The following is a 6,229-nucleotide window of genomic DNA, read 5'->3' on the forward strand; positions in this document are numbered from 1 at the left end:
CAAGCGCTGGTAGGTTGCCCCCGCGTTCTTCAGTCCGAACGACATCACATTGTAGCAGTATGTGCCGTCGGATGTAACGAAGCTAACTTTCTCTTGATCTTCTCGGGCGAGCGGCACTTGGTGGTAACCCTGATAGGCGTTGAGCATGCATATCAACTCGCAGCCAGCTGTGGAGTCCACCAGTTGATCGATCCGAGGCAGAGGATAAAAATCCTTCGGGCACGCTTTGTTGAGATCCCGAAAATCTATGCACACTCTCCACTTGTTGTCTGGCTTGGAGACTAATACTACGTTCACCAGCCAGCTCGGGAACTGGACCTCGCGTATATGGCCGGCCTCCATGAGTTTCTCAACCTCCGCTCGGATGATGGCATTCTGTTCAGGGCTGAAATCCCTTTTTCTTTGCTTCACCGGTCGAGCGTCCGGTCGGACATGGAGCTCGTGCTGCACTATACTCGGCGAAATTCCGGGCAGCTCATGTGTTGACCAGACGAAGACATCACAGTTTCTCTAGAGGCATTTGATCACTTCCTCTTTCTGGGTCGCCTCCAGATCGGCCGCAATGTACGTGGTGGCCTTCGATCGGGTCGGGTGAATCTGCACTTCCTCTTTTTCTTCATACACCAAAGAGGGTGGTTTCTCGGTTATGGCGTTTACCTCGATCTGCGATGCCTTCCGAGCGGAATTTAGTTCAGCTCGGACCATCTCGACGTAGCATCGCCGAGCTGCCAGCTGGTCTCCTCGCACTTCTCCCACTTTATCTTCCACCGGGAATTTGATTTTCTGGTGGGAGGTAGAGACAGCCGCTCGGAACTCGCTGAGCGCCGGTCACCCCAAGATAGCGTTGTATGCTGAGGGAGAGTCGACCACGACGAAGTTTGCTGTCCGCGTCCTCCTGAGCGGCTCTTCTCCCAGCGAAATAGCCAGTCGGACTTGTCCGACCGGCAGAACTTCATTGCCCGTAAACCCGTAGAGGGGGGTTGTCATGGGCAGCAGCTCGGCTCGATCAATTTGTAGTTGGTCGGAGACCTTTTTGAATATGATGTTGACCGAGCTTCCTTCTTTTTAGGCTTGGGCCGCTCGGCAGACACTTCTTGAATGGCGTGGGATCTTGCATGTTGCTGGGGGCGAGCTGCTTCAGCTCGCAGTCCTCTGGGCGGCTGATGAGCAGTGTGCGACTTTCGCTCGGCAGGGGGTGCCCGCTCGGTTGGAGTTTCCTTCCTTCGGGCCGCTTGGGCTTCCTCCACATTAATGTATTCATTGGCCCGGTGTAGCATATGATCGTAGTCTCGGGGCGGCTTCCGAATAAGCGAGCGGAAGAAGTCCCCTTCCACGAGGCCTTGCGTAAATGCGTTCATCATTGTATCGGAGGTCGCCGTTGGAATGTCCATGGCCACCTGGTTGAATCGCTGGATATAAACTCTGAGCGACTCTCTGGGCTCTTGCTTGATGGTGAATAAGCTGACGCTAGTCTGCTGGTAGCGCCGACTGCTTGCAAAATGGTGGAGGAAGGCCATGCGGAAGTTTTTGAAACTTGCGATGGATCAGTCCGGCAGTCTCCGAAACCACCGTTGAGCCGATCCCGAGAGGGTGATTAGAAAAACCCGACACTTCACTCCATCTGTGTATTGATGAAGGGTAGTCGTGTTGTCGAACTTACCCAAATGATCATCTGGGTTGGTGGTTCCATTGTATTCACCGATCGCCGGGGGCACATAGTGCTTTGGCAGAGGGTCCCGCAGGATGGCCTCTGAGAATTGTCGGTTGATCCATTCGGGGGAGGCGTCCACTCGAGGGGGCCTTGCCTTTTCTGTTGTCTCATATTGGTACCTCATCTGATGAAGATCCTTGATCACGATTAACTGCTGCGGCTTCAGGAGGCGTGCGGAACAGGGCCCGATAAAATGGAACCGTGGCATGAGGTGCTTCCGCTCGGCCCCCTGATGCTGATGTTGCTTGCTACTCAATCCGCTCGGCTTGCGACTTTTGTCTCTGTTCCACAAGCTTAGCTGCTCTTGTCTCGATCAAAGCGTCGAGCTCCTCTGTGGAGAGCATCACCGAGTGCGGTCGTCCAGCCTCATCCATTGCTTCCGATCGGATGCAGGAGCGTTCCCACAGACGGCGCCAAATTGATCTTGTCGAACGCTGAATCAACGGACGCTGGGCACGTGGCGCTCTCCGAGTTGCTAACGTAGATCTCCGACCGGTCGTACGGACCTCTGGTGAACCTGCAAGGAAGTCGGGCCGGGAAGGGGTTCCCGACGACGACCCTCCGACGCTCAAGTCAGGCAAGTGGACAATAAAGAAGTGGCTCTCAATATCAAAGAATGCGTACCTCAGGCGAAGTATGAGGCCCTTTATATAGAGCTGTGAAGAGGCTCGCGCACACGTACCGAGGCGAATACGTATCCTCAGCCCATACCTTAGTATAGGCTTTCAGAAGAGCTTACCTGACACCATACTGTTACAGTCCGAGCACATCTTTGATGGGACAACGGAACTCTCTGTCAGAAGATCCTGCGTATGGCCTAATCGTCGAACATACCCGCTGTCAGAAGATGTTTCGTTGTCCTTTTGTCTCTTCTTACCCCATGCCGAGCGTCCGGCCGGTCGGCAGTCCCCTCTCGTCCGGTCGGTCGTATGTGCTGGTCCGACCGGGAGATTCCCGGTCGTGCGCTCTGTGGACTGTTCGCAGTATTACTTTATGCCTTCGGCCGAGCGGGCGCTCCTATCGGCCCGACGACCTTGTTCCCCATGAGCGTCAGAGACCCGACTCCTCGTCGGGTTGCTTTTCGATTCTGATGAGACCCCGTCGGGTTGTTCGTGATTCCGCTGAGACCCCGTTCGGCCGACCGATCTCCCCTTCTCCGGTCGGCCGTTTGACCCTTTGACTTCCACATGGCGTTGACTTCCCTTAGAGGGGGGGTCCCTGCTCTTACCGCCGGATCAGGTACAAATTTTATAATCCCACAACTAAGTCAATTTTTGAATTGGGAAATGCTCAGTTCTTTGAGGATGCTAGGTTTGCGGGAGGAGATACGGTTAGAGATATTGTCTTTGATGAGGAATTTGTCAATATTCCCACATGTGTTTTGGGCATTGATCAAGATCTCGTTCTTGACCCTGACCAATAAACAATACATCAAAACAATGTTGGAAATCTTCCTATTCAAGATAATATCCAAAATGAACAAACTCAACCATCTCCAAAACCTATGCCGTTAAGGAGACCCACTAAAGAGAGAAGAAATGCAATGCTAGATGATTACATTGTATTTCTCCAGGAATATGAGGTAGACATTGGATTGATGGAGGATGATCCTATCAACTTCCATTAAGCCATGGAAAGTTCTAACTCTCTCAGGTGGACTGATGCCATGAATAAGGAAATAAAGTCCATGGACGACAATAACGTGTGGGATCTTGTCCCATTGCCTAAAGGTGCGAAGTCCATTAGTTGCAAATAGATATTCAAAACCAAGAGAGACTCAAAAGGCAATGTGAAAATGTATAAAGCTCGGCTTGTCACAAAAGACTTTACTCAAAGAGAAGACATTGATTATAAAGAGACTTTTTCTCCGGTTTCTTCGAAAGACTCTTTTAGAATTATTATGACATTAGTGGCACATTTCGACCTTGAGTTACACTAGATGGATGTAAAGACAACATTTCTCAATGGTGACATTGATGAAACAATTTATATGATACAACCAGAAAGTTTTGTGTCTAGAAATCCAGACAACATGGTTTGTAAACTCAAAAAATTCATCTATGGACTCAAATAGGTGTCTCAACAATGGTATTATAAGTCTTATCAACTGATCATCTCGTTCGGTTTTGAGATGAATATGGTTGATGATTGTGTATACCATAAGTTCAATGGGAGTAAACATATTTTTCTGGTTTTATATGTTGATGATATACTTCTCGCTAGTAATGATATAGAACTATTACATGAAACCAAGAGATTTCTACCTAAGAATTTTGAGATGAAAGATCTTGGTGATGCATCTTTTGTACTTGATATCCAGATACATCGAGATCGCTCTCGAGGTATTCTGGGTTTATCACAGAAAGGATATATCAAAAAGTTCTCAAACGTTATGGGATGCTAGACTGTAAACCAGGTGATACCCCTGTAGCTAAGGGAGACAAGTTTAGCCTCAATCAATGCCCTAAAAATGATTTTGAGCAAAAGGAAATGGAGAAGATTCCCTATGCCTCACCAGTGGGGAGTCTAATGTATGCTCAAGTCTGTACACGATCGGATATTGCATACATGACAGAGATGTTGGAAAGATATTTAAGCAAACCAGGAATAGAGCATTGAAAAATAGTCAAGAGAGTTTTACGTTATTTACAGAGAACAAAAGACTACATGATCATGTATCGGAGACTGGATCAGCTTGAGATAATTGGTTATACTGACTCCGATTTTGCTGGATGCCAGATATTATGAAATCTACATTGGGCTATATCTATTTCCTTGCCGGAGGTGCCATTTTTTGGAAGAGTGCTAAACAGTCTCTTATAGCATCTTCTACCATGGCAGTTGAGTTTATAGCGTGTTATGAGGCATCCAATCATGGGGTATGACTGCGAAATTATCACGGGATTACGCATTGTTGATGGTATTGAAAGACCACTGAAGTTACATTGTGACAATAACTCAACAACTTTATATTCCAATAACAATAGGAACTCAACAAAGTTAAAGCATATTGACATTAAGTTTCTAGTTGTTAAAGAAAGAATTCAGAATGGTAAGTTGTCTATTGAGCATATTGATATAAACTCGATGGTTGCAGATCCACTAACAAAGGGACTTCCGCCCAAACTGTTTCATGAGCACACTGCTCATATGAGTGTTTTGTCACTTGAAAATTTTAAAACTTAAGTGGGAGTTTGTTATTCTAAATCCTTTTATGTAATAGATAGTTTCACTTATATAGATTTTTGGTTACTTTCTGCATAAATAAGTTTCAATTTATTTACATTCTGATTATAGTTGAAGTTTGATCTCAATAAGATTTAAGGTTGGACCAGTTGAAATAGGCATGTTATGATCACATTGCGTGAAATTTCCTTTCTATACATCCATATCACAATCCATGTCATTCAGTTGTTTTGGCACATGTGACCATTGATGGGTCGAGCTACCATGAGTGTAACAGAGACTACTTTGATCCTGTGTTGACATGATTGATGGACAGGATTGGTAATAGATACATTTCAGTAATATAGTATTTTTGAGCTCGTACGATTATTTTCACAACACATAATCATAAGGTTACACATATAGTACAAGTGAGAGATTGTTGGATCAATTAATTATATGGGCTTATATGTGAGAGATTATATATTGGTGGTTGTTCAGTAAAGTTAAGCCTGAATTAAAGTGATTATCTAAGTTTTGGGTATTGGGCTTTAATGTATCTAATAGGATATGAACCTTTTATGGGTAGAAGTCAAAATTATAATTTCTATTTTAATGATGGGCTAAAATAAAAATAACAAGAGGTAATTGCTAAATTACCTATTTAATGGTGATGGTCCCTAGATCTCGCGTATCATGTTCTTATGTTCTAAATCTCATTATTAGAATAAGATCCAGATAGAATTGAAAGCGCTCTCGAGGAAGAACACATAAATATGAAAGATCAATCACTCGTTCTCATGAATTAAAGATTATGGTTTCAAATATGCTTCCGTTTTAGTTACAGCTAAATATTCGTGATGATTTAGCATGATGATTCTGAAAATGTTTTATAATGAATTTATGCTACAACAGAATAAAGTTTTCTAATTTTCTTTTAAATGTGGTGTCTTAATTTCACCAGTAATTCAATTCAACCGTAGATATTACGAAATATTCTGTTCGATTTTAAATTTCCAACAATTGATTACTGAACCAGTAATCGACTGCTAGATGGTCGATCGATTACAGAGCATTCTATTTTTCATTTCCAACATTCGATTGTTGAACGAGCAATTCATTGCTAAATGGATATCAGTTTTAAGTGTATCATACAAGCAATCGATTGCTCATAACTAATAATCGGCTAATAATAGCAATTTATTCGAGTAAATCAAATTTGAATTTTCAAAATAAAGATCGAACCAAATTATCAATATTTTTTAAAAAATATATATCAATTTTTCAAAGTAACCGTATCGTACTTATAAATAGAAGTATAGTTCAGATAGGGCATTTCTTTAAAAAAAAAAA

The sequence above is a fragment of the Zingiber officinale genome, chromosome 1A (genome assembly GCF_018446385.1).
Source record: "Zingiber officinale cultivar Zhangliang chromosome 1A, Zo_v1.1, whole genome shotgun sequence".
NCBI classification, from domain to species: domain Eukaryota; kingdom Viridiplantae; phylum Streptophyta; class Magnoliopsida; order Zingiberales; family Zingiberaceae; genus Zingiber; species Zingiber officinale.